Below are 21002 nucleotides of genomic sequence, written 5' to 3' on the forward strand. Positions count from 1 at the left end.
AGATTTAGCTCTCTGATTGGAGTCCTTAGGTTGAATAGATTATGGCTTATGGTCCATAGACTCAGGGAGGGAAGGGTCTGGAACAGTGTCAGTGAGGGCGTCGGCCAGTTGGTCGGACGGGTTCCCCAGGTCACTGCCTGTTCAGACATATATTGTCTCCCCGTTTGGTTATAGTTTATGTAGAGTGAGCCAGAGGCCCAGAGGCCGAGGTTCACTGTAGTGTAGGATTCTGCTTATGCCAGTAGCATGGGGAGCGGATCCCAGCAGCCTGCAGCAAGGCAGACTGTCAAGTTCTGGGTTAAGTGGACCTGGCCAGTCACTTAATCTAAGGCAGAGGTGGAGGATAAGGCCCTAACTGTCCATCTCTAGGACAATTGTCCATGGTCATGACCGAGCACTGCTGGATTCTGAAAGGAGGCAGCTGTGGGTTCTCATGAGTTACTGACCATAGGTGACTAGCCACCACAAGTTTAGGTCGGTGGGCTATTCGGCTTTGACATAACTGCTGTCTGTTTTATCCGTGGTAAGCAAGTGAAGTATGGAGAAGGTCTTCAGCCTAGAAGGATGGTCCCGGCAGTCTAATAAAAATAGTTTAGAGTATGCAGTGTCTGTTTTTGGGAAATCTCAAAACCCATGGAAGAAAGGGGTTTTCTAGGGAGATGAAGCACTACAAAAATTACAAATATTGTGGGGATGGTATTTAGCAAGCAAGCCAGTTCCCAAGCAAAAATTACAGAAGCGAGCGTTGATTTATGGACTCGCCACGGTGTGTAGGGACCTGTGTGGTAGGGTGAGTCACCTTAAAGCCCTAGCCAACCAAGCAAAAGATTAGGAGAAAACAAATGGGTTGGAATTGGAGAAGGCAGTGGCACAACATCAGATGGATTCTGCCCAATTGACACAACAAACTAGGCAAATCATGCAGCTAGAAGAACAGCTGCAGGAGGCCAATTCATGCAGGGCAGGGGTTGAAAGGGAAAATCAAATCCTGTCCACAAAATTAGAAGAGGCCCTAGCTACTATCAGGCAGCTCCTAAGGGAGGCCAAGTAGGCTCAAGGGTCAGAAGTAACAAATCATTCAGCCTGCTTGAACAAGATTCAGAAGCTGCAGCAGCAGCTAAAGATCTCTAGGGGTATGAAAACTAACCCGCTAGCTGAGTTCACTTCTGGGGAAGATTCAGACGTAGAATCTGAGGAACATAGGGACGATCCACCCTGTTGTTCTACAGCAGAAAAAGTTATTCCATCAGCACCATTGAATTTAGATGAAGGCCCAAGGGTGACAGGACAAAGTAATCCACCGATTGCCCCGATCACTACTATAGTTACACAATATGGGGCTCAGGGGCCCACCGAGACGCTCTATGAAACAAAGGTGTTATCGGCAGAACAAGCAAAAGCTTTAGGAAAACAGCTGGGCCAGCTTGATAGGAACAATGCTTTGAATTGGCTAGCGTGCGTAAGCTGCTTCCCTAACCTTAGCAAGGAAGATTCCCTTCTGATAGTCAGGGAATGTCTGAGTGTAGAGGATTTCAATGCCTTACCAGATGGATTGCCTATGGGACATGTCACTGCAATTGTAGATATATATATGGGTGTCTATAAAATGTTTTTTCCATATAATCTTATTGGGAAAGTGTATTCAGAAAAACGGGAAGCCACAGAGCGTACAGAGACCTATATAGCAAGAAAAAGGTTGTTGTATTGGTTAACTGGTATGGCACCAATAGACTAGAATGGTAATGTGCAATATAATGTGCCAGCATTTTGTGAATTGGTAATACAAGGGCTTACACCTGCCCTGAGGTTAGCTATAGGACCAGCAACCATAGGGCTTCCGCAACTGAAATCAAGAGTGAGAGAGGCTTACGAGCTAACTAAAGATGCAACCAAATTAGCTGGTACAATCCCTAAAAAGAAGGTATCATCAGTAAAAGGGTCTCTGAGTTCACAAAATGGGAAATTTGGCAATAAGCCTGCCAACAATAATAATAAGAGCAACGGGTTTAAGGAAGAAACTGCAACTTGGTTGCAAGGTACCACTGAAGCGCTAAAGGCCTCAGGAACATATTGTGGAAAAAAACATTTAAAATATGAAACCAGAGAGCAATTAGCGAGAGTTCCTACAACTGAACTCTTTAAGAGCCTGCTTAAATATGAGGGTGAGAAGCAGCAGGCAGAGAGAAATACACAACAGTGTTCTCCCTGCCTGGCGCCTCAGTGAAGGGGCCCAGCTTTCACTCCCCCTGATTTTGTGGCTCCCATCATAAATGATGAGTGGGGGAGACCAACGGTTAACATTATGGTGGAAGGAAAGTTTGGGTCATTCTGTCAAAAGGTGTTCATCGATACAGGGGTATCAACCAGCATCTTGTGCACGGATGGTTCACCACAAGCAAAACTGCTGCCTATTAAGTGTGTAAAGACTCTTGAAAGTTACAATTGTAAGACCAGTATTGTACCCTTTTCCAGTAATGAGCTGCCAAAATATTAACAGGTTCCCTCCTCCTCACCCCATGAGGGGGTCGTGCCCCCCCCGGACTCCTGCCCCATCCAACTCCCCATGTTCCTTGAGGCCCCCCCCGGGACCCCCTGCCCCATCCAACCACCCCTTCTTTCTGTCCCTGACTGCCCCCGACTGCCCCCCACCACCCCATCCAACCCCTGCTTCTTCCTGACTGCCCCCCAGGACCTTTGCCCCCATTCAATCCTCCTGTTCCCTGCCCTCTGACCGCCCCAACCCCTATCCACCCCCGCACAAGCCCCCAAACTCCCCTGCCCTCTTCCAACACCCCCTCCCTGCTCCCTTACCGCACTGCCTGGAGCCACTCGGCTGGGTCTGGGTCTGGGTCCACTCAGCCGAAGCCGGGACTGGGGCTGGCGTCGCGGGGCCCGAGCCGGGCCGGGCCAGAGCCGCTCGACCGGGACCGGCGCCGTGGGGCCTGAGCCGGGTCAGGCCGGAGCCGCTCAGCTGGAGCGGGACCGGGACCGGGCTGCGGCGCTCAGCGGGGGCCACACTAGGGCCAGGGGGCCAGGCCAGAGGAAGCTGCGCGGCTGGAGCCAGACTGGGCCGCGCCACGCCTCCCTGGAGCCCTCCTCATGCCCCACCCCAGCTTACCTGCCTGCTGCTTGTTTCAGGCTTCCCATGAACATCTGATTCGCGGGAAGCGGGGAGGGGGAGGAGAAGGGGGGCGGAGCATTCAGGGGAGGAGGGGGAAGTGAGCTGGGGCCGGGGCTGGGGCCGGGGTGACAGCTGCCGGAGCTTTTGTTAAATTTAAAAGCCCTTTTAGAACCGGTTGTCCCGGAACAACCGGTTCTAAAAGGGCTTCTAAATTTAACAACCGGTTCCTGCGAACCGGTGGGAACCGGCTCCAGCTCACCACTGCCCTTTTCTAAAGACATAAAAAGTACTTTAGGACATTTATAAGTATTAGCTTCTTGGGGATTACAATCCCTAGGGGGCTGTGGAATATTAGGAATTGATTTACTGAAACAGCTAAGAATTATTGTGCATGTTCCTAATTAATCCCTTAGTGAATCCTTGGAACAAAACCATGGTACAGTGATATCTGGAGTTCATAGATGATCTGTTTTAAAGGCATCTGCAGACTTTGTTCTTCCCACATGGGAGAGGGATATAGAGAAGGCTATGAAGAGTTATCGACCGTTTTTTGCTAAAAACAAACTCAGCTGTGGAAAAAGTCGTAGCAGCAGTTCAAGTCATAGGACCTGACCCTAAGCCTCAGAAACAGCATTCCTATTCAGCCAAGGCAAAGGAGGGTATAAAAGAAACCATAGTGGCATTACAAGATCAGGGTGTGCTAGTTGAATGCAAAATCCCATGCAATGCACCAGTGTGGCCGGTTTTAAAAGCCGACTGCAAGACCTGGTGTCTCACAATAGATGATCAAGCATTGAATAAGGCAACTCCGAGACTGATGCCAGTGGTGGCGAGATATCCAGAAATTATGTCTTTAATTACTGCAGGAGCTACTTGGTTTTCAGCTCTTGATATTTTGAATGCCTTTTTCTCAATTCCTCTCCATCCGGACCGTTTCTACAAATTTGCATTCACTTATCAAGACAAACAATTCACATTTACTAGAGTAGCTCAGGGATATCAGAACGTGCCAACAATATGCCACAACATAGTAGCAGCTATGTGGCAAGGGCTACGCTATAAAAACAACATCGTGAGCTACGTAGATGATGTGCTGATAGCAACCACTACTAGAGAAGGAAATATAAAGGCTCTCCAAGAAGTTCTGAACAAGATTCTAACTACTGGATTTTTGGTGACTCCATCAAAGGCCCAGTTAGCGTCCAGAAGAGTCACATACCTAGGTGTAGAACTAAGGGATGCAGGAAGACGCCCAGATACAGAAAGGGTAAAACTGATCTGCAAGCTGCCCATGCCTGTGGACGTTAGTGCGCTTTGGTTGTTTCTGGGTCTCGTAGGATTTTCCAGACACTTTATACAGGACTATGCCAGCATTGCAAAGACATTGTATTCTTCGTTAAGAAAAGATCAGCAACAGAAGTGGGGTGGCAAGGAGGCAGAAGCAGTATATCAGTTGAAGCAGGCATTAACTGAAGCACCTGCCTTGGCATATCCACCACCTGACAAACCTTATTACTTACAGTTGGGATCCACTGAGAGCGCCATTAGTGCAGCGTTACTCCAACATCAATGCACCCTTTAAAACCGGTGGCTAAGGGCTCAAGAACTTGATCAGAAATAGAGTCCAGGTTTTCTAGTTGTGAAAAATAAGTCTTAACATTGGTATGGGCCTTACAACGCTGGGCTTATATTATAGGCATGTCTCCTATAATACTAAAAAAAAGCACACACTCCTGTACAGTACATCTTGTCAGGAAAAGTGAATTCAGGGAAGGTCAGCAATCCAAGGCTTTCCCCCATCTCTTAGTTTAAAAACTGCTCTGCAACCTTTTTAATGTTAAGTGCCAGCAGTCTGGTTCCACTTTGGTTTAGGTGGAGCCCATCTTTCCTGTATAGGCTCCGCCTATCTGAAAAGTTTCCCCAGTTCCTAAAAAATCTAAACCCCTCCTCTCTACACCATTGTCTCATCCACGCATTGAGACTCTGAAGCTCTGCCTGCCTATCTGGCCCTGCGCGTGGAACTGGGAGCATTTCTGAGAATGCTACCATAGAGGTCCTGGATTTCAGTCTCTTTCCTAGCAGCCTAAATTTGGCCTCCAGGACGTCTCTCCTACCCTTCCCTATGTCATTGGTACCTACATGTAGCACGACCACCGGCTCCTCCCCAGCACTACACATAAGTCTATCTAGATGCCTCGAGAGATCCGCAACCTTCGCACCAGGCAGGCAAGTCACCATATGGTTCTCCCAGTCATCACAAACCCAGCTATCTATGTTTCTAATGATCAAATCTCCCACTACTAACACCTGCCCTTTCCTAATGACTGGAGTTCCCTCCCCCGGAGAGGTAACCTCAGTGCGAGAGGATACCCCAACATCATCTGGAAGGAGGGTCCCAACTATGGGAAGGTTTCCCTCTGCTCCCATTGACTGCTCTCCTTCCCTGAGCCTTTCATCCTCCTTAACAGCACAGGGGCTGTCTGACCAGAGGTGGGACAAATCTACAGTGTCCTGGAAAGCCTCATCAACAAACCTCTCTGCCTCCCTTAGCTCCTCCAATTCTGCCACCCTGGTCTCCAAAGCCCGTACTCGGTCTCTGAGGGTCAGGAGCTCCTTGAACCGAATGCACACATACACCACCCGCCCACAGGGCAGGTAATCATATATGCTACACTCGGTGCAATAAACTGGATAGCCCCCAATCTGCTGCTGGGCTTCTGCCTGTATTGTCTCCTACAGAATAGGAAGCTGTGTTAGTAATCCCATCCTGTCTCCGCCAAGAGCTAATTAAATTAGCCCATGAGCAAGGTCATTATGGAACAGAGAAAACCTTAAAGCACCTACTCACCCTAGGATGGTGGCCTTCAGTGGTCAAGGAGGTGGAATCTTGAATACACAACTGTCTTCGCTGTGCCACGTGTAACACTGATTCAAAGATCCAAAAGGAACCATTACTTCACCAGCCCTTTGATGGTCCCTGGACAAGAGTGCAGGTAGATTTCATAGGTCCATTGCCGAGGACGAGCAGAGGTAATCTGTATGGTTTAGTGCTTATAGAGCCATTCACAAAATGGATAGAGGCCTATCCCACGAAGAACTGCACAGCAAACACCACCGCCAGAGTACTTTTAGAGCAAGCTTTTAGCAGGTTTGGGTTACCAAAAGTTATAGATTCGGACCAGGCTACCCATTTTACAGGCGAGCTAATATGTCAGCTTTGTGTGGCACTTAGTATTAAGCAAAGATTTCATGCTGCAGGACACCCCCAAGCATCTGGTCAAGTTGAAAGAAGCAACCACAAATTAAAGAATGCTCTCAGGAAGGTAGTAGAAACCTCAGGAAAAAATTGGAATGTCAAGCTGCCTTTAATTCTTATGGCAATTCGTTCGACCTGCAGTGTGACCAGGTTTTCTCCTCATGAAGCCCTTACTGGATGAATGATGAGAACTCCAGAATACCGGTGGTTAGAAGGAGGGATGCCTCCAGATAACTATGCGCCACAGGTCAGATTGGACTGCTACATCAAAGAACCACTGAACACCATCAGCTTGGTGCAGAAGCAGGTTGCTGTCAATATAAAGGGTGTTACCAAGAAAATGGACCGATGTTTGAAGAACAATTTATCTTTTGTGGATATAGGGGATAAAGTCCTCTTCCAATATTTTTCGGAGAAACACCATCCACTGTCCCCTAGATGGGCAGGTCCGGCTGTCATACTGGTAAAGGCTAGTCCCACTGTGTACTTATTAGAAATTTCCACAGGGAAAAAGAGGGTTCCCAAATGGTTTCATTCTTCGCAATTAAAGTCATGGAAAGGGAGCAAGAAAATTGCAGTAAAAAACAATCAAAAGATGATGCTAAGCCACCATAAGGCTGTAATTGTGTCTCTTTCTCTGTTGTCTATAAGGAAGAAAAACATGAAGACCCCTTTTTTGGTGATAATTTTATACATAGGTTTATTGGATACCAATAGGGTATCTTCTATGTTCTTCTTCGAGTGCTTGCTCATATCGATTCCAATTAGTTGTGTGCGCGCTGTGTGCATGATCGTCGGAGAATTTTTACCCTAGCAACACCCGGTGGGTCGGCTGTGGAGCCCCCTGGAGTGGCGCCTTCATAGCGCTAGATATATATCCCAGCCCCTCAGTTCCTTCTTACCGCCCATGACGGTCATTGGAACTGTGGAGCGCGGCATAGCTGTCCTCCACTCTCCCTAGCTTTTTCTTCACGGTTTAGATATTGTTGTAGTTATATAGTTATAGATTTAGTGTAGTACAGTAGTTGATAGTTATAGATTTAGTTTTATAAGTAAAGATAGCAGGCTGGAAGGGGTCCCTCCCCCCGCCTTCCTCCCGGCGTGCTGCCCAGGCTCATGCCCAAGGCTCCGGGTTTTAAGCCATGCTCAGCCTGTTCAAAGCCTATGCCAACCGGAGATCCCCATGACTCTTGTTTAAAGTACCTCGGGGAGTCTCACCAGACCGAAAAGTGCAAGATCTGTAAGGCTTTCAGGCCTCGAACCAAAAAGGAGCGGGACTTTAGACTCAAACAGCTCCTTATGGAGGCGGCCCTCAGCCCGGACCCTCCTTCGGTATGCCAAGTTCCAGCACCGAGTGCCTCGGTGCGCAGTGCTCCGGCGGCAACTTCCAGTACTGCACCGCGAGGAGACGCGGATAGAGTCCCACGGCACCGGCCTTCGCTGGCACCGCGTCCACTGCAAGCACCTCGGCGCCAGTCTCTGTCCCCAAGTCAGAAGAGACCTCGCAAACCGGAGGGGGCTGCCTCCCAACAACAGGCACTGGCACCCCCCTTACCAACCTCGGATTCGTGTCCGGGACCGGAGCGACCAAGGATACAGGTGCCGATATTGGCACCATTGACTCCGGCACTGGCAGAAGGGCCGTTGAGTCCGGCGCAGACTGGCTCCCCAACCTGCACCGTGGTTGAGCCCCATCCTCCATCGATGCTGGAGATGTTTGCGATGGCGAGGGACCTCATTGCCCTTACAGAACTGGTGCCGACTCAGGCTACGGTAACGCATCTCACCCGTGCGGTGCAGTCTAAGGGCAAGCCAGCCCTATTACGTCCACCATCTCCGAGTGTGGACTCTTGGCACCACTCCTGATCTAGGAGTAGGTCCCGGCGCCGCTCGCAGTCCTGGCACTGTTCTCTATCATGGCACCGGTTGTACTCGCGGCCCAGATCTTCCTCCCGGTACCGTTCCGCCTCGTGGCACTGCCCCGGACCTTGGTACCGTTTGGACTCCCGACGCTGCTCCTGGCACCGGTCAGAGCGCCGATCTTGCTTGAGGAGTCGCTCCCGCAGATGGTCTTCATCGCAATCCAGGTCTGGATCTCAGTACCAGCATGACCATCGGCATTATTCTCGATCCCGATACCGCTCCCCGGCACCACACAGAGACTGCTCTCCTGTGGGCCAGCACCGCTCGGCACCGTTCCCAGCGGAGTCAATGCAGGCACGCTCCACACCGCCCTGGCCCTCACGATCTGCCTCACGTTCTTCCCAGTCGGACGGTGCCTCCCGCTCAGCTTACCCCGCACTGCGCCAAGCAGCGGACAACCTGGGTCACTGGGAGGATGAGGCCAAAGACTCTAGCCAGGAGCCTGCGCAGTGGTTTTTCTGGACCCCATGGGCGTACCACCAAGCCCAAGGGGTTCCACCTGTGGCCTCCTGCTCAGCCCATTCAGAGCCCTGAGTACTGGAGGCCACCATCAGTCATCCCCCCCGGGGGGTATGAAGGTGTCTGCGCCCACTCCTACGCAGGCCCCGGACCCCGGTCCAATTGATCCTGAACATCAGGACCCCTCGCAATTGGACCCACCACAGGATCCATGAGCCCCTGTAGTATCTTTCTCATCTTCTCCAGATGAGGCGGTGGTGGGGACAACGACCTCGGGTCCCCCCCCCCCCGATAGACCTACGTGCTCATCAAGACCTTTTACTTAGGGTGGCACGTAACATGGACTTCCAAGCAGAGGAGATAGTGGAGTTGGAGGACCCGGTGGTGAGCATCCTTTCAGCTGACGCCCCATCCTGGGTAGCTTTGCCCATCATCCACACCATTCAGGCTAACGCCAAGACAATATGGCAGACCTCTGCCTCTATCCCACCTACTGCCAGAGGGGTGGAGAGGAAATACTTTGTTCCCTCTAAGGAGTATGAATACCTGTATACTCACCCTCAGCCGTGTTCACTGGTGGTATCCTCAGTGAATGCAAGAAAACAGCATGGTCAACAGGCTGCAGCGCCCAAATCTAAAGATGCCATTCACTTCATTTGTTTGGACGCAAGATTTACTCAGCGGGTGGCCTACAACTCAGAGCCGCAAACCAACAGGCGCTCTTGAGCCGCTATGATTATAACTCATGGAACTCTATGGGTAAATTTAAGGAGTTGATTCCCCGAGAGTCCAGGGATGAGTTTGGGGCTTTAGTGGAAGAGGGCAAAAAGGTGGCTAGGACCTCCTTACAGGCCTCTCTTGATGTAGTGGACTCTGCTGCTAGGACCCTGGCGTCGGGCATAGCTATCAACGCATCTTCTGGCTTCAGGTGTCTGGCTTACCGCCAGAACTGCAACAGACCTTGCAGGATCTACGATTTGATGGGCAGGGCCTGTTCTCAGACAAAACGGACTCTCGGTTACAGAGCCTAAAAAACTCCAGAACCATCATACGCTCCCTGGGGATGCATGTCCCAGGTACCCAGCGCAGGCCCTTTAGATCACAGCCTCAAAGGTTCTACCCTCCCCCTCGTCCAAGGCAAGACTTTTACAGAAGACGTGGATAAGGTGGTAGAAGGAGATCCATCGGCCACCAACCCGGTCAGAACCAAGGCCCTCCTAAACCATCGTCAGGGCCCAGGAAAAATTTTTGAAGGTGCGCCCGAAGACGGCATACTAGTCACTACCCAGGATCCTTTCCCTCCATTTCGAGATCATCTCTCCCATTTCCACCATGCATGGTCCCTTATTACTTCAGACCGATGGGTTCTTCGCACTGTGGCCAGGGGATATTCTCTCCAATTTTCTTTCCCCCCCCATCCTCCCTCCCCATCCCTCTTCAGGGACCCCTCTCATGAGCAACTCCTTATACAGGAGGTCTTTACGCTCCTGTCCATGGGAGTGATCAAGGAGCTTCCATTGGAGCTAAGGGGCAGGGGGTTTTACTCCCACTATTTCCTAATCCCCAAGGCAAAGGGGGGACTTCGACCCATATTAGATCTGCGCGGCCTAAACAAATTCATGGTAAAGTTAAAGTTCTGCATGGTCTCATTGGGGACCATTATCCCTTCCCTGGATCCTGGAGACTGGTACGCTGCCCTCGACATGAAGGACCCGTATTTTGACATAGCGATTTACCCTCCACACAGGTGCTTCCTTCGCTTTGTGGTAAGCCACGAACATTACCAATTTGCCATCCTTCCCTTCGGGCTGTCCACGGCTCCGAGAGTGTTCACCAAATGTATGGCCGTCGTGGCAGCCCACCTTCGTCGACAACGGATACAGGTGTTCCCGTATCTCAACGACTGGCTCATTCGGGGCCACACCAGAGAAGAAGTGCAATCCCACATCCAACTCACCCTGTGCACCTTCCGCAAGCTGGGCATCTTAGTCAACAGAGAGAAGTCAACTCTGGAACCAACCCAGAGAATAGAGTTTATTGGGGCCGTCTTAGACTCCAGACTCGCCCGCGCTCTCCTCCCAAACACTCGTTTTCAGACCATCGCAAACATCATCCGCAGCCTCCAAAGCTTCTCGACTTCCACGATAAGGATGTGCCTCGGCCTCTTGGGGCACATGGCGTCATGCACTTACATAACCAGGCATGCCAGACTTCGGCTCCGCCCACTTCAGGCCTGGGTATCACCGGTGTATCATCCGGGTTGGGACAGCCTGGACATGGTGGTCACGGTTCCGGAATCCGTCTTGTCCTCCCTCAGCTGGTGGCTGAGCCACACGTCGGTGTGCGAAGGAGTACCATTTCACGCCCCACAACCTTCATTATACCTTGTCATAGACGCATCATCTCTGGGCTGGGGCGCCCATATCGGGGAACACCAGACGCAGGGCCTTTGGACCACATGCGAACTAACTCTGCACATCAATGTACAAGAACTGATGGCAGTACGCTTAGCGTGTCAGGCGTTTCGCGGTCTCCTACATGGCCGTTGTGTGGCAGTCCTCACAGACAACACCACAGCCATGATCTACATCAACAAGCAAGGGGGAGCCCGATCGTCCCCCCTATGCCAGGAGGCCATTTGCCTGTGGGAGTTTTGCATAGTCCACTCGATACATCTGATGGTGTCGTTTCTCCCAGGAGTCCAGAACACGCTGGCAGACCGTTTCAGCAGGTCATTCCAAACTCACGAGTGGTCGATTCGTCCAGATATCATCCACTCCATCTTCTGGAGGTGGGGGTTTCCCCAGGTCGACCTATTCGCCTCGTGCATCAATCGGAAGTGCCAAGTGTTCTGTTCTCTCCAAGGGCGCTCTCAGGGCTCCCTGTCAGATGCTTTCCTACTGCTGTGGAAAGACCAGCTGTTCTATGCCTTCCCTCCATTCCCGCTGGTGGGTCCTGCTCATGCTGCGCAGGGACAAGGCACGCATGATTCTGGTTGCTCCAGCATGGCCAAGGCAGCACTGGTACACCACACTCCTGGAGTTGTCGGTAGAGCCTCTGATCACGCTCCCACTGTGGCCGGACCTGATCTCCCAGGACCATGGACGACTCAGTCACCCCGACCTGCAATCGCTCCACCTTACAGCGTGGATGCTGCATGGCTAACTCGAGCGGAATTACTCTGCTCACAATCCGTGCAGCAGGTTCTGTTAGGCAGCAGGAAACCCTCCACATGGGCCACCTACTTAGCCAAATGGAAGCGCTTCTCCTGTTGGTGCAAGCAGGCGCTGATACCACTTAAACTGGACTATCTTCTATCCCTAAAGCAGCAAAGCCTGGCGATATCATCTGTCAGGGTGCACCTGGCAGCTATCTCGGCGTTCCATCCAGGAGAACATGCTTCCTCGGTCTTCTCTAACCCGATGGTTGTCAGATTCCTAAAGGGCTTAGATCGCCTATACCCACAACTACGTCAACCGGTTCCAGCGTGGGACCTTAACCTGGTCCTCTCCAGGCTCATGGGGCCCCCATTCGAGCCAATGGCTACCTGCTCACTCCTTTACCTATCTTGGAAGACAGCCTTCCTTGTAGCCATCACTTCAGCAAGGCGTGTTTCTGAAATCAGAGCCCTCACGTTGGAACCTCCGTATACAGTCTTCCATAAAGACAAGGTGCAGCTTCGCCCCCATCCTGCCTTTCTCCCCAAGGTGGTATCAGCTTTTCATGTGAACCAGGATATCTTCCTCCCAGTCTTACATCCTAAGCCACATGCTACACGGCAAGATCAATGTATGCACTCTCTGAACATGCGCAGGGCCCTCGCATTCTATATCGAGCGTACGAAGCCGTTTAGGAAGACGACTCAACTCTTCGTCGCAGTGGCTGACCAGATGAAAGGCCTACCGATCTCCTCGCAATGTATCTCCTCTTGGATCACGTTCTGTATTCGTGCTTGCTACAACTTGGCCAGTGTCCCGATGCCACGCCTCACCGCCCACTCCACGAGGGCTCAAGCCTCCTCGACCACTTTCCCAGCACAGGTTCCAATCCATGAGATTGGTAGAGCGGCGGTTTGGTCATCCGTTCATACCTTTGCCGCTCACTACGCGTTTGTACAGCAGTCTAGAGATGCTGCTGCATTTGGCTCAGTGGTTCTGCACTCAGCGATGTCTCACTCCGACCCCACCGCCTAGGTAAGGCTTGGGAGTCACCTAATTGGAATCGATATAAGCAAGCACTTGAAGAAGAAAAAACGGTTACTCACCTTTGTAACTGTTGTTCTTCGAGATGTGTTGCTCATATCCATTCCAAACCCGCCCTCCTTCCCCACTGTCAGAGTAGCCGCAAGAAGGAACTGAGGGGGCGCTGGGTCGGCTGGGGTATATATCCAGTGCCACGAAGGCGCCACTCCAGGGAGCTCCACAGCCGACCCACCAGGTGTTGCTAGGGTAAAAATTCTCCGACGATCGTGCATGCGGCGCGCGCACACCTAATTGGAATAGATATGAGCAACACATCTCAAAGAACAACAGTTACAAAGGTGAGTGACCGTTTTTTACAGGTTAACGAAAATGAACATTGGTATTGTCTAGTGAACCACGAGTTGGCACATAAGTGGGAAGTACCTGTATTCTCAGAAGCTGTCATGAATATAGAGAGACGGGTAGCATAAAATCCCTCCTTGGCAGCTGTACTGTATTGCCTTACCTGTAAGGGGTTAAGTAGGTCAAATAAGCTAGTTGGCACCTGACCAGAAGGACCAATGAGGAAAGAAGATACTTTCAAATCTGGGGGGAGGGGAAGGTTTTGTTTGTGCTCTCTCTTTGTTGTTCCCTCTCTGGACAGAGAGAGAAGCCTAGCAGGTACAACATTTCCTGAAAATATACCTGGAATATACCAATTGTAAGTAAGGCAAGGAAATGTGTTAGGTTATCTTTTGTTTTAGCTTGTGAATTTTCCTATGCTACAGATGTCATTTTATTCCTGTTTTTGTAACTGTGAAGCTGAGCCAGAGGGGAATCCTCTGTGTTTTAAATCTTTTTATTACCCTGTAAAGTTACTTTCCATCCTGATTTTGCAGGTGTGATTCTTTTATTTTTTTTCTTTATAAGTTGTTCTTTTAAGAACCTGATTGATTTTCAGTGTCCTGAAGACAAAGGGTCTGGTCTGTGCTCACATTGCTAACCAATTGGTTGGTATATTATTCTCAAGCCTCCCCAGGAAAGGGAAGAAGGGGTTTGGGGGGGATATTTTTTTTGGGGTGGGGTTAGGGATTCCAAGTGACCCTTCCCTGAAATTTTGTGTAAATCACTTGGTGGTGGCAGCAATACCGTCCAAGGACAAGGAAAGGAATTTGTGCCTTGGGGAAGTTTTTAACCTAAGCTGGTAGAATACAAGCTTAGGGAGTCTTTTATGCTGGTCCCCACATCTGTACCCCAGAGTTCAGTGTGTGTGTGTGTGTGTGTGTGTGTGTGAACCCTGACAGAAGCTGATCCTGATTTTAGTGAGCATGAGACTGAGGAGCTAGAGAACAATGTGGAAAAAGACAGGAAGCCAGAAAAAGGAATAACAACTCCACCAATACCCAGCCTACAAGCCCGACAAAATAATGGTATTCTCATGAAGAAATAGGAGTAAAGAAGTTTCAAATGCCTGATGTGCAGACTACCATAACCAAACAAGTTCCTCCCAAATGGATAAAAGTAAGAGGCCTTGGAGACCAGGTTCATTTGGAGTAAGAAGAGGACGTTTCAGTTGAAAAGAACAGGAAGATGATAGTATTGTTCCGTCTAAATTACCACTAGAGCCCGATTATTGGGTCACGAGGATGTATTGTCAGGTCTAGTGAATGTTTATGCATATACTTTCGGTGGATATAGTTATCTATCCTTTGAGGAAATTGAAGGAAATAAGTCTATCATAGCTTTCACTATCCATGATGCCCAGAGGAAGCACAACCCTATTATCAGTCCTCAGATGCAGATAAGATTTATTAAGGTCATGGAGCAATGTAAGTGGATGCTGGATGATCAAAGTTTTAAGGGTTGTTCCAGCAGTATACAATATTGGGATGGTTAAAAATGTATTTATGCCATGGTTAAATATAATAACAGCGTGGCTCCAGGTCCATTTAATGTATCCATCATAATGGGTATTACCCCCACTAATGTATCTTCAATAAATGTAAAGGTCCTTCTCCTTAGTCGTCAACTGTACCATATTGAACTAAAATGTCAGAAATGTATTGCTCATTGTAATAAGGCACCTGAGGAGGTTGTAAAATCAAAATTTTGTTAAATGGAAGAACACCCCAAAAGTTTTGTTTGGTTAAAACTGAATGTTTCTGTAAGTGATACTGGGAACTGGGAATTAAAAGGATTAAAAAAGACATTTAGGGTTTTTGTAGCCCCTGTGCCATACATTAGTTTTGTGGGACCACTCATTGTAAAAAGGGATGTATCTTGCAGTTTAATGATAAACCCTCACTTTGTATTAAAAAAACTGGTTTTAAAGGTTCAAGTTTCTGTAATCCCTATGCATAAAGAATGTGCCCAATATGTAACACCTTTGTTAATGGGATGGATGGTGTGGGTACAAGGCAATGTCTTGCAACAACCCTCCCCCCTGAGTTAAGAGAGATCTAGATGCTAAGATCTTAGGAGGGGTGGGAACTGGACTAGGAGTGCAGAATACCGTAGATCAGCAGTTCCTGGCGTCACGCATAGGTGAAGTGGGACATGACATCTCCTCACAAGCCAACCCCCTCTTGGCAGTGTTGAATGACTTGGGTGAATTAGGTTCTAATATTGCTAACACGTTACCAACATGGTTAGAAGTGCAAGACCAGATTATAGGAGCACTAGAGATACCGCAGTCTAATCTAACAGAAGCACTTGAATGTATGCAAGCGCAACAGTTGCTTCTTAATATTGCAAAGGCTATACTCAGGGATGGTTATAATGGTATAATGCCGCAGGAAATTAAACACATTATCTGGTCTAATGCCACCAAATTCTAAAAGGAAAAGCAGCAATGGTGGAAAATGGTGAATTTCACCTATGACCAGGGTAATGAGACTATCGTAGCATACATACTTACTTTAAGGGATGCCATCAGGGCTGTCCTTACCCATACGCAAAGTACGCAGAGCGTAGGGCACCAGGAAATTTGGGGCACCAAATTTCCTGGTGCCTTACGCAGCTGTGTGCTGCTCCAGCACCTGCTCCACCTCTTCCCCATGGCCCCCAGCCCTGCTCTGCCCTAGCTCCACCCCACCCCTTCCCCAAAGCCCTCGCCCCTGCTCTGCCTCCGCCCCGCCTCTTCCTGCCCCTGCTCTGTCCCAGCCCCGCCCCCACTCCACCCCTTCCCCTGAGGACTGCAGCAGGGGTTGAGCCTGCCCTGCACTCATCGGGCGGCAGGAAGTGGAGCGACCCGACCCCAGCCTGCTCCACGCTGCCAGCTCCCAGCCGCATCGCTGGCTCATGCTGGGGGGCGGTTCCCCCTGCCCCCCAAGACCCCAGGCTGGGAGCCACGGGAGCAGAGCGGAACAGGCTGGGGCTGGGTCACTCCACTTCCCGCTGCCCCGTGAGTGTGGGGTCGGGCCCTCCCTGCAATCACCAGGCAGCAGGAAGTGGAGCAACCTGGCCCCAACCTGCTCTGCTTCGCTGGCTCGTGCTGGGGGGCGGTTTTCTGCCCCCCAAGCCTGGTCCTGCTCCCCTGCGAAGGCCTGGGGCCAGCCCCCCCCCACCCACGGAGACCTGGGGTCACCCCTCCCCCCCATGGGGGGGCTGCGTAGGGCACTAAAATAGCTAGGGACAGCCCTGGATGCCATAGAAGAAAGGATTCACCACCTGATCCTTTTGGGAATGTTTGTAAACAATTCCCTAATGATGCCTATGGAAAATACCAAATGGGTGCATGTAAGAGGAGAGCAATATTCTTTAAATTTACAAGCCTGTGTGAAGCAAGACAAATTGGGTTTTACCTGTACCACTGGAGTATGGGAGGAGACTCATATATATTTAAATTCCCATAAAGGAAAATGTAATTACCAGCTTCACCATACTATGTATTTTCAAAATTCAGCTATAGTGGTTATTGATAGTCACTGTCTGTGTGTAAGAACTTTGTGTAAAAATTTGTTAATCAATGATTTTTAGCACATTGAACATGATGCAGGAGATAATATATGTTTGTGTGCAGTCGTTTCTGTGATGGGCTGTGATATAAATATTACCCTGTCAGACGTAGAGGTGCAGAATATAATAGCATGTTACTCTATCTATGACCATCTTCCACCTACTCATATAGGAGCAGACCTCCAAGCATTAAAGCGTCTAATGCACCATAAGGATATGGTTTATCACCGAATGCAGCTCAAGAAACTCACATCTTACTCACTGTACATCATTCTGTGGGGCAAATCAAAAAGGTATTGAAAAGAATTGGTGCTGAAACCAAATTGTCTTATTGGTGGGAAGATCTTTTTAAAGCTAGATTGGGTGAATACAGGAAGGCTTGGGAAATCATGCTCCATCCAATTGTAGTAATACTGCTCATACCGCTGGTTATGATTGTATATCTAATAATTATATCTGTGTATGTGTGTAAAAAGAAATCTAAAGATTCTACGGCAATGCCTTTTGTAATGTGTCAACATGCATAACCACATTATGGGGTCGATGGTCAATGGTCTGGATGTAACAATAATGTCAGATGTTTATTAAAGGTGTCTGTCAAGGAGGGGATATGTAAGGCGTTATTGGTGTATGGTTATACTTTTCTTATGTGTTATAATAAATGTTGCTGCAATTCAAAATGGAGTCTAAGAATTCAAGACGGTGCATGTGGTAGGAAAGGATTGAACTACATCTTGGTATCCTTTCTTCATTGGCATTTTCCTGCCAAAAACTCTGTTTCCCACCAGGACTTGAGGGACTGAGAACTGGCTGGAACCGGTTGGGGGCAGTGTCTGCCAGAGCGTGCCTCAGGAATTCGCACCACAGAGAGCATATAAGGAAGTGGTGCTGGTGCTGTCCATCGAGGCAGCTACGTCCGTTTCTTTGCGCGATGTCGGATCAAGACTTCGGTCATTAACACCTGCCAAGTACTTTGATACTTACCTGATATCTGATTCCTGTATTCCACCAAAGGATCCAGTGAAGACTTTGCCATCAGCTCAGATCAGTTGATATCCTGCTTCGGCCGTAGAGAATCAGATCCTCCAATGTTCCAGAGATCCACCAGTTGCCCGTGAAGCTATGCAGTGAAAGAGAGACAGTAATTGTTTTTTCTGACAATTAGTAGTTTAACCAAGGGACAGTTTAAGGGTCTGGGCTTTATGCCCCTTGCTGGAATCTATTCTTGGGTATTGTAGTGATCCCATTAGGGATTTTCCCCCAGTTGTAACTATCCCTTAATAAATCTTCTTTCTGTTTAAGGTTATATTCTCTCTATCCTTTATTTTAATGCAACACGGGTGGGAGGCACACAGATTTCTAACTCTAAGTTGATAGATGCTCATAGGAGTTAACCCTGTTATTTATATGTCACCTCCTTATTATTCTATAACAGAGATTTTGGGGTAACAGCTTGCAGGTTAGGATGGACTTTCTCCTGCTGACTCACTGAAGTAAATGACTGGCTCAAAACAGTTTGTCTGGACATGCAGAAAGCAGAAGGGTTTGATGTCTTTCCCCTAATCTTTTTCTGGAGGGTGCCTGTATAGAAAGGTTTCCTTCTGTGAGTCTGAATAAAACATTCCCTCAGTTCCCAAATCATAGAATAACAGGCTTGGAAGGGACCTCAGGAGGTCATCTAGTCCAATCCCCTGCTCAAATCAGGACCAATCCCCAACTAAATCATCCCAGCCAGGGCTTTGTCAAGCCTGACCTTAAAAACCTCTAAGGAAGGAGATTCCACCACCTCCCTAGGTAAATGGAGATGCTGTCTTTCATTTCTCCTATGCTGTCTTTTGGAAAGAATCTTCCATTTTTGGTGGGATTCTCCCACCAGACCACAATGCTTTTGTCAAATGAGCCCCGGACCTGCTGTGTGTCTGCACCATCTCTGCGGCTTTGAATTTAGGGAAGAAAATCCTCCCTCCTTCCCGAGGGCTCACTGCTCTCAGAGGTGTGGAACAGGAGTGGGCCTTGTCCCTCGCGAGTAGGGCTTGTCAGCGTGGATTCGGAGCAGGCCTCCTATCTGAAGCAGAGACTGCTGTGCTGTTGTCAGTGTCTTGAAGCTAATGCATATTGATGAGGAAGGGCTGAGCGCACACGGCTCTCTGCAGAGGGGAGGCAGACGGCTGGGAACAGCCCTATCTCCAGGCAGGCAGCGGCTCGCTGATTCCGTTACATTCTCTTCGGCTCCCAGGGATGCTGAGCTGAGCCAGGGACCTTGCGTTTCCCCGGCTGCTCTTTGCTAACCCCCGGACCACACCTCAGGTGCGTGCTTGTCTCTGTCCTTCGAGCGGCGGCGCCGGGGGCCGAATTGATCGTGCGGATGCTGGGGGCCCGACTCCGCTTTCCGAGAAGCAGCCCCTGACCCGTCCCCATTGTCTGGCGAGCGCCTGCCGGGTCCCCGGGGCTAAACGGGACCCCCCAGGCCGGCAAACCAACGCGCAAACGTGGTACTGAAAGCACCCCCCTCCTCGCCCTGCGCAGAGCCATTGTGTCGGAGGTAGGGCTGTGTGTGTACAGGCCGCTGTGTGTGTGTGTGTGTGTGTATGGCTGTGTGTGTAGATATAAAGAGGGGGTTGTGTTTGCACGGGGGGGGCTGTGTGTGTGTGTACAGGGGGGTTGTGTGTGTACAGGCCACTATGTGTGTGGCTGTGTGGCTGTACATAGGGGGCTGTGTGTGTGTGTATGGATGTGTGTGTAGATATAAAGAGGGGGTTGTGTGTGCACGGGGGGCTGTGTGTGTGTATACAGGGGGGTTGTGTGTGTACAGAGGGGCTGAGTGTGTGTGTGTGTACAGGCCGCTGTGTGTGTGGCTGTGTGGCTGTACATAGGGGGCTGTGTGTGTGTGTGTATGGCTGTGTGTGTAGATATAAAGAGGGGGTTGTGTGTGCACGGGGGCTGTGTGTGTGTACAGGGGGGCTGCGTGTGTGTATACAGGGGGTTTGTGTGTGTGTGTGTGTGTGTGTGTGTGTGTATACAGAGGGGCTGAGTGTGTGTGTGTGTACAGGCCGCTGTGTGTGTGGCTGTGTGGCTGTACATAGGGGGCTGTGTGTGTGTGTGTATGGCTGTGTGTGTAGATATAAAGAGGGGGTTGTGTGTGTACGGGGGGCTGTGTGTGTGTGTGTACAGGGGGCTGCGTGTGTGTATACAGGGTGTGTGTGTGTGCACAGAGGGGCCGAGTGTGTGTGTGTGTGTGTGTGTGTACAGGGGGCTGTGTGTCTGTGTGTGGAAATTCAGATGGGTCTCTGTGTGTGTGTGTGTACAGGGGGGCTGTGTATGTGTATGTATGTACATAAGGGGATCTGTGTGTCTGTGTGTGTACAGGACAGGCTGGGTGTGTTTGTGTGTGTGTGTACAGGGTATGTGTGTGTGTACAGGGTGGTTGTGTGTGTGCACAAGGGGGCTGTGTGTGTGTGTCTGTGGTGTCTGTGTGTGTATAAAAGGGGGCTGTATGTTTGTGTGTGTGTGCACAGGACAGACTGTGTCTGTGCGTGTCTCTGTATGTGTACAGGGGGGCACTGTGTGTGTGTATGTACAGAAGGGGATCTTTGTGTGTGTACAGAGGAGGGCTCTGCAGGTGTGCGGGGAAGGTACGTGTGCACTGGGCAAAGGCTTGTGCTAGGAAATTTTTTTTGTCTGCATGTGTTGATGCAGAGGAAGGATTGTGAAGGGTGGGGGACAGGGGCTGTGTGTGAGAATGCAGATGGGAAAGTGGGTGTGAGGGGATGGGGATTTGGTGTGTGTGTAAGGATGGTGAGAAGGGGATTATATATATATATATATATATATATATATATATATATATATATATAGGTGATGACTGAGAATTGGGGGGTGTATGTGGAGGAGAGTGGTATGTGGAGTGGGGTTGTGGTGGGGTAAAGCAGAAGTCAGTGTGCTGACTGGGGGGCAGGAGGCTTTGTTGTGTAAGAAAGGCTTTATGGGGGCAGGAAAGTGTACATGGAGGGGGTTGTGTCTGAAGTGAAGCAGAGGCATGTGTATGTGCATGTGTATGGATTGGTGTTGGATGTGTGTGGGAGAGGTTGTTCAGGGAGACAAGAAT

At 49.8% G+C, this 21002-nt stretch overlaps 2 protein-coding genes across 8 annotated transcripts in view; one reads left to right on the forward strand and one right to left on the reverse strand.

Moving 5' to 3' along the window:
- LOC135976036 (nascent polypeptide-associated complex subunit alpha, muscle-specific form-like) overlaps nt 1-21002 on the reverse strand; it is a 1165876-nt gene that overhangs the window by 968243 nt on the left and 176631 nt on the right. The window lies entirely within an intron of this gene.
- The window catches only part of FEZ1 (fasciculation and elongation protein zeta 1), a 165038-nt gene continuing 162714 nt past the window's right edge, over nt 18679-21002 (forward strand). The window contains exon 1 of one of the 7 annotated variants that reach the window (XM_065570055.1): nt 18679-19439. The gene's annotated coding sequence lies outside the window, so the exon portion shown is untranslated. The remainder of the gene's footprint in view (nt 19440-21002) is intronic. The other 6 variants (XM_065570057.1, XM_065570051.1, XM_065570050.1 and 3 more) reach the window with 6 other exon arrangements.

This window comes from Chrysemys picta, chromosome 16 (genome assembly GCF_011386835.1).
Source record: "Chrysemys picta bellii isolate R12L10 chromosome 16, ASM1138683v2, whole genome shotgun sequence".
Lineage (NCBI taxonomy): Eukaryota > Metazoa > Chordata > Testudines > Emydidae > Chrysemys > Chrysemys picta.